We start from the raw sequence: 8,359 nt of genomic DNA on the forward strand, positions 1-8,359 counted from the left end.
ACCATCTCAAACTGCAGCGTTCTCAGCTTCTCAGGTAATCTCTGGCAAAATCTCCCTTCATGTCTGATGAAATGTGTAGTTCTCCTGGACTCTGGCCACAGAGGCCTGCCTGCTAGTCAAGAAATAGTCACTCAGGGCACTGTGGGTAAAGTAGGATGTCAGCACACAGCTGTTCATACCAGCAATCCTTGTAGCACATCATGGTGGAGTTCACAAGGTTATGAGCGCATGAGAAGGAAAGCTCCTGCCTCATTCCCCCTTGTTTCCTGCCTTCCAACTTCCTCTAGTAATAACATGCTAGCCACACAACTTTCCCCACTCTTCAGGAAACCAAATACTGTTCAGTTACTGCTGATACCATTTATGAAGTGGTTACTATGTGCCGGGCACATGCCTTATTTCACTCAATCCCTGTAACTACCTCACAAGAAGAGGGGTATCACTTTCCAGATGAGGAAGCAGAGGCTTTAAGAGGTAGTTTAATATGCTGAAGACCATGTAGAGCTGGCATTCAAATTTACATGATCTGAGCAGACATCCTATTTCTATTTATTTTTGTATAAATAAACTTGAGTCGGGTTTCTGTCACTTAAAACCAAAAGAGTGTTATCCAATAGGGAAGATTAATGGGACAGTGTCCATCAACCATGGCAAAACATGGAACCACCAGTCCCCAAGAAGGGCAGGCATTTAGTCTCAGAAGCTTCTGGAGCTGGAGGTTCACATGCTTCAGTGCTTCATGCCTTACCTTAGTTCAGTTTTTTGTTTCTTGTATTGAGTAATTGGTGGTATGTTAGACTAGGGTGATTATTTCTGAGATTACAAGTAATTTTTAATTTAATATTTTGTCTTTATTTGTGTTTCTACAATGAATATGTATTTCTTATGTAATTTTTTTTAAGTATGAAGAAAACAAATAAAATCAAAATGAACTTCTGAATGCTGATTGCTCATCACCACTTAACTGCTCATGATCCCAGAAAATATATATATACAGAGTCCTGCAGGCCAGAAGAGTGGACTAAATGTGGATGGATAAAATGTTGAAATGTCCATTGTTTCTCTCCCTCTCATTTTCTCTTTCCCTTTTTCTTCACCCCAACTTAAGGGGTAGCCTGCTCTACCTCAGGGGAGGTATGTGGTAGGACAGAAAATAAAAATAGCATACAAAATACTTTCTAGGGCTCCCCTGGTGGCGCAGTGGTTGAGAGTCCGTCTGCCGATGCAGAGGACACGGGTTCGTGCCCCGGTCCAGGAAGATCCCACATGCCGCGGAGCGGCTAGGCCCGTGAGCCATGGCCGCTGAGCCTGTGCGTCCGGAGCCTGTGCTCCACAACGGGAGAGGCCACAACAGTGAGAGGCCCGCGTACCAGAAAAAAAAAAAAAAAAATTTTCCATCCTGGCTTTTATTTCCAAAAGTGTTAGCACCAGAGAGTGGAGAGGGATTGTGGATGGAAGCAGAATATGTGGAAGAAGCATGAACAGAAAAGAATTTCCTCAATACTAGAAAAAGACTCAGCAGGGAGAAGAGTAGGAGGCTAATAGTCTCAAAGTATTGACACCAAAGATTAAGCTTCTTTTTTTTTTTTTTGCTAACATTAAATAATTGTCTAAAAAATTTAAATCAACTTTTTTTAGTAATTCATACACCAATGAATATAAAAGTACAGGTGGAAAGTATTGACATAAGGCATTATTTTAACATCAACAACAGAGTCACCTAAACAGGCACCGCTAACCAAAAACTTTTAGAAGCTTTGAAATGAGGAAAGAGCCATTGAATCAAGGATGTGGAGTTATTTCTATACTTTGAAGCCATTCTTAATCTCTGTCACTAAAGACAGACATTAAGCAAGGAGTAAAGTTCTGTGAGGATATTTTTGGTACTCTGCTTTCTTAAAAGCTTAAGGGAATTGCAAGTTCATGTTTTTTATGCCTAAATGCCTCTGTCCTGGTTCTGCTTTTCAGCTTCTTTGATGTCACCCACCAAGGATCAGTGAGCTGGATTCTCCATAGGTGTGATCCAAAAGTCTTCCCTACTGGCCTTTTTCCCTCCATCTGGGGATTAGCCTAGGTCCATGGGTAAATCATGTCCTCCTGCTAGGTAAACAACCCGCTGCTCAAACCCAAAAAAGAGTGCAGGTCTGGGAGTTGGAAGAAAGGAAAGGGTAAGATCTTACCACCTGATAGTTTTCTGTTTGTTCCAAAATTTTTTTAAAATAAACTTTTTATTATGGAACAATTTTAGAAGTACAGAAAAGTTGCAAAGATAATACAGAGAATTACCATATACCTCTCAACCAATTTCCCCTAACATTTTACAGTACATGATACATTTGCCAAAACTAAGAAAATAATATTAGTACATTATGATTGAATAGGCTTTATTCAGATTTCGCCAGCTTTTCCTCTAATGTCATTTTTCTGTTCCAGGATCCAATTCAGGATCCATATTGCCATTTGTAATTCATTATTTTTAAATTTAATTTTTATTTGTATAAAATTTACATATTCATGGTTTAAAAAGTGAAAAGATTGTATACCACTTAAAACAAAGAAAAGCAATCTTCTGCCCAAACCCTCCTCACCTCGAGTTCCCTTATCCCTTATCACAGCTAGCCGGGAGGGAGTCCAGTGCCAGTTTAGGTGACTCTGTTTTTGATGTTAAAATAATGTCTTATGTCAATGCTTTCCACATGTACTTTTATATTCATTGGTGTATGAATTACTAAAAAAAGTTGATTTACATTTTTTTAGATAATTACTTAATGTTAGCAAAAAAAAAAAAAGCTTAAATTTCAGCTTTCTCTCCCTTTCATCCTCTCTCCCTTCAGTCCAACCACACTGGCCTCTGGACTGTTCCTTGAACATGCCAAGCCTACTTTCATTTTAAGGCCAAGTGTTTACTCAAATATCTTCTTCCCAAAGAAGTCTACCCTGACCACCCTTTTTAAAATTATAACACTCTTCACCCAGGCATTCCCAGTCTTACTTTGCTTTGTTCTTTCCTTTTTTCTACAACACTAAGTTATTTATTTATTTATCTATTATGTACATTGTTTATTATCTCTCTCTACTGGAAGATAAGCTCTATGGAGGCAGAAATATTGTCACTGATGAAATCTAAACACCTAGAACAGTGCTTGGCATGCAACAGTCACTCAATAAATCTTTATTCAATAATTTAATGAATTAATATTGAGACAAAAGGAAGCAGATAGGAAGGTATAAGTATGAAGCTCTGTAATATTCTTCTTGTTCCCCTATTGAGAGCGACTAACGTGGAGCCAGAAGCCACACTTCAGGAAGGGAGAAGTGTGGTTTGCAGACTTCTAGCCCCAGCATCACAGGGCAAAATGTAGAAAGGTGGGTTTGAACCTGAGACACAATCATATAATAACTGGCATGCACACACACACACATACACACACACACATTTATCCTGCCCCAATATTTACAATATAGTTACATTTCAATTTTTGGTTAAATCTATATTTATCATTTATGATATGTTTAGAATATAATACTGTTTACAGCTGAGTCATGTAATATGCATGACAACATTTCCTTACTTATACAGCTTTCTCTTTTTCTTGAATTTAATAATTGTCTTATCTTTCTATGTCTCAATTTTATCCCCAAAATTCTCACATAGAACTATATAAAACTTTTCTCAATACAAACACATCAAGAGTCTATCAGGTCAATTCTTTTCTTGGCTACATCCTTCCTTGTCCTCTACCTTCTGTTTTCATCTGTTTAGTTTCTTTATTTCTATGGTTAAGTCTTCCCATATTCTGTAAGACCCTTTTAAGGCTCAAGGCTACAGAGCTAGTAATAGAGGGAGCCAGGATGAGAACCCAGGCATGTCTTTCTTTAAAGCTTAAGTTTTTAATCATGACATGACATTTTACAAGGGCCCCCCAGCAAATGAGTTGTACTAGATATTGGTTCAAGGTGAAGGTCAAACAGCCATGAAAAAATAAAAGTTAAGACTCCAATAGCAGAGAGACCTTCAAGATGGCGGAGGAGTAGGACGTGGAGATCACCTTCCTCCCCACAAATACATCTGAAATACATCTACATGTGGAACAACTCCTACAAAACACCTACTGAATGCTGGCAGAAGACCTCAGACCTCCCAAAAGGCAGGAAACTCCCCCACGTACCTGGGTAGGGCAAAAGAAAAAACAGAGACAAAAGAATAGGGATGGGACCTATGCCAGTGGGAGGGAGCTGTGAAGGAGGAAAGGTTTCCACACACTGGGAAGCCCCTTCGCGGCCAGACTGCGGGTGGCGGAGGAGAAAAGCTTCGGAGCCGCGGAGGAGAGCGCAGCCACAGGGGTGCGGAGGGCAAAGCGGAGAGATTCCCACACAGAAGATCAGTGCCGACCAGCACTCACCAGCCTGAGAGGCTTGTCTGCTCACCCGCTGGGGCGGGCGGGGGCTGGGAGCTGAGGCTCGGGCTTTGGAGGTCAGATCCCAGGAAGAGGACTGGGGTTGACTCTGTGAACACAGCCTGAAGGGGGCTAGTGTGCAACAGCTAGCCAGCAGGGAGTCCGGGGAAAAGTCTGGAACTGCCTAAGAGGCAAGAGACAATTGTTTCAGGGTGCCTGAGGAGAAGGGATTCAGAGCATCGACTAAATGAGCTCCAGAGATGGGTGCAAGCTACAGCTATCAGCGCAGACACCAGAGACAGGCATGAAATGCTAAGGCTGCTGCTGCAGGCACCAAGAAGCCTGTGTGCAGTCACAGGTCACTATCCACACTTCCCCTCCCAGGAGCCTGTGCAGCCCGCCACTGCCAGGGTCCTGTGATCCAGGGACAACTTCCCCGGGAGAACACACGGCTCGCCTCAGGCTGTTGCATTGTCACACTGACCTCTACCTCCATAGGCTCCCCCGCATTCCATACTCCGCCACCCCCTCGGCCTGAGTGAGCCGGAGCCCCCTAATCAGCTACTCCTTTAACCCAGTCCTGTCTTGGCGGGGAACAGACGGCCTCAGGCAACTTACGCACAGAGGCGGGGCCAAATCCAAAGCTGAACCCCAGGAGCCCTGCGAACAAAGAAGAGAACGGGAATTTCTCCCAGCAGCCTCAGGAGCAGCAGATTAAATCTCCACAAACAACTAGATGTACCCTGCATCTGTGGAATATCTAAATAGACAACGAATCAACCCAAATTGAGGAGGTAGACTTTGGGAGCAACGATATATATTTTTTTAACCCTTTTTCTCTTTTTGTGAGTGTATATGTATATGCTTCTGTGTGTGATTTTCTCTGTATAGCTTTGCTTTTACAATTTGTCCTAGGGTTCTGTCTGTCCGTTTTCTCTTTGTTTTGTTTTCTATTACTTAAAAAAAATTTTTTTCTTAATAATTATTATTTATATTAATGACTATTTTATTTTACTTTATTTTATTTTATATTCTTCTTTCTTTCTCTTTTTCTTTTTCTCCCTTTAATTCTGAGCTGTGTGGAAGACAGGCTCTTGGTCCAGCCAGGCGTCAGGGCTGTGCCACTGAGGTGGGAGAGCCAAGCTCAGGACACTGGTCCACAAGAGACCTCCCAGCTCCATGTACTATCAAACAGCGAAAATCTCCCAGAGATCTACATCTCAACGCCAAGACCCAACTCCACTCAACGACCAGCAAGCTACAATGCAGGACACCCTATGCCAAACAACTAGCAAAACAGGAACACAACACCATCCATTAGCACAGAGGCTGCCTAAAATCATAATTAAGCCACAGACACCCCCAAACACACCACCAGATGTGGACCTGCCCACCAGAAAGACAAGATCCAGCCTCATCCACCAGAACACAAGCACTAGTCCCCTCCACCAGGAAGCCTACACAACCCACTGAACCAAACTTAGCTACTGGGGACAGACACCAAAAACAATGGAAACTAAGAACCTGCAGCCTGTGAAAAGGAGACTCGAAACAAAGTAAGTTAAGCAAAATGAGAAGACAGAGAAACACACAGCACATGAAGGAGCAAGGCAAAAACCCACCAGACCTAACAAATGAAGATGAAACAGGCAGTCTACCTGAAAAAGAATTCAGAATAATGATAGTAAAGATGATCCAAAATCTTGGAAATAGAATGGAGAAGATACAGGTAATGTTTACAAGGACCTAGAAGAACTAAAGAGGAAACAACCAATGATGAACAACACAACAAATGAAATTGAAAATTCTCTAGAGAGGATCAATAGCAGAATAACTGAGACAGAAGAACAGATAAGAGACCTGGAAGATAAAATACTGGGAATAACTACTGCAGAGCAGAATAAAGAAAAAAGAATGAAAAGAATTGAGGACAGTCTCAGAGACCTCTGGGACAAGATTAAACACACCAACATTTGAATTATAAGGGTCCCAGAAGAAGAAGAGAAAAACAAAGGGACTGAGAAAATATTTGAAGAGATTATAGTTGAAAACTTCCCTAACATGGGAAAGGAAATAGTTAATCAAGTCCAGGAAGCACAGAGAGTGCCATACAGGATAACTTCAAGGAGAAACAAACCAAGGCACATATTAATCAAACTATCAAAAATTAAATACAAAGAACAAATATTAAAAGTAGTACAGGAAGAACAGCAAATAACACACAAAGGAATCCCCATAAGGTTAACAGCTGAACTTTCAGCAGAAACTCTGCAAGCCAGAAGGGAGTGGCAGGACATATTTAAAGTGATGAAGGAGAAAAACGTACAACCAAGATTACTCTACCCAGCAAGGATCTCATTGAGATTTGATGGAGAAATTAAAAGTTTCACAGACAAGCAAAAGCTAAGAGAATTCAGCACCACCAACCCAGCTTTACAACAAAGGCTAAAGGAACTTCTCTAGGCAGGAAACACAAGAGAAGGAAAAGACCTACAATAATAAACCCAAAACAATTAAGAAAATGGTAATAGGAACATACATATCGATAATTACCTTAAGTGTAAATGGATTAAATGATCCAACCAAAAGACATAGATTGGCTAGATGGATACAAAAACAAGACCCATACATGTGCTCTCTACAGGAGACCCACTTCAGACCTAGGGACACATACAGACTGTAAGTGAGGGGATGGAAAAAGATATTCCATGCAAATGGAAATCAAAAGAAAGCTGGAGTAGCAATTCTCATATCAGACAAAATGGACTTTAAAACAAAGACTATTACAAGATACAAAGAAGGACACTAAATAATGATGAAGGGATCAACCCAAGAAGAAGATATAACAATTGTAAATATTTATGCACCCAACATAGGAGCACCTCAGTACATAAGGCAAATACTAACAGCCATAAAAGGGGAAATTGACAGTAACACAATCATAGTAGGGGACTTTAACACCCCACTTTCACCCATGGACAGATCATCCAAAATGAATATAAATAAGGAAACACAAGCTTTAAATGATACATTAAACAAGATAGACTTAATTGATATTTATAGGACATTCCATCCAAAAACAACAGAATACACATTTTTCTCAAGTGCTCATGGAACATTCTCCAGAATAGATCATATCTTGGGTCACAAATCAAGCCTTGGTAAATTTAAGAAAATTGAAATCATATCAAGTATCTTTTCCGACCACAACGTTATGCGACTAGATATCAATTACAGGAAAATATCCGTAAGAAATACAAACACATGGAGGCCAAACAACACACTACTTAATAACCAAGTGATCACTGAAGAAATCAAAGAGGAAATCAAAAAATACCTGGAAACAAATGACAATGAACACACAACGACGCAAAATCTATGGGATGCAGCAAAAGCAGTTCTATGAGAGAAGTTTATACCAATACAATCCTACCTTAAGAAACAAGAAACATCTTAAATAAATAACCTAACCTTACACCTAAAGCAATTAGAGAAAGAAGAACAAAAAACCGCCAAAGTTAGCTGAACGAAAGAAATCATAAAGATGAGATCAGAAATAAATGAAAAAGAAATGAAGGAAATGATAGCAAAGATCAATGAAACTAAAAGCTTGTTCTTTGAGAACATAAACAAAATTGATAAACCATTACCCAGACTTATCCAGAGAAAAAGGGAGACTCAAGTCAATAGAATTAGAAATGAAAGTAGAAGTAACCACTGACACTGCAGAAATAAAAAGGATCATGAGAGGGCTTCCCTGGTGGCACAGTTGTTGAGAGTCTGCCTGCCGATGCAGGGGACACGGGTTCGTGCCCTGGTCCGGGAAGATCCCACATGCCGCAGAGAGGCTGGGCCGGTGAGCCGTGGCCGCTGAGCCTGCGCGTCCGGAGCCTGTGCTCCACAACGGGAGAGGCCACAACAGTGAGAGGCCCACGTACCGCAAAAAAAAAAAAAAAAAAAAA

The sequence above is a fragment of the Tursiops truncatus genome, chromosome 14 (genome assembly GCF_011762595.2).
Source record: "Tursiops truncatus isolate mTurTru1 chromosome 14, mTurTru1.mat.Y, whole genome shotgun sequence".
NCBI lineage: Eukaryota > Metazoa > Chordata > Mammalia > Artiodactyla > Delphinidae > Tursiops > Tursiops truncatus.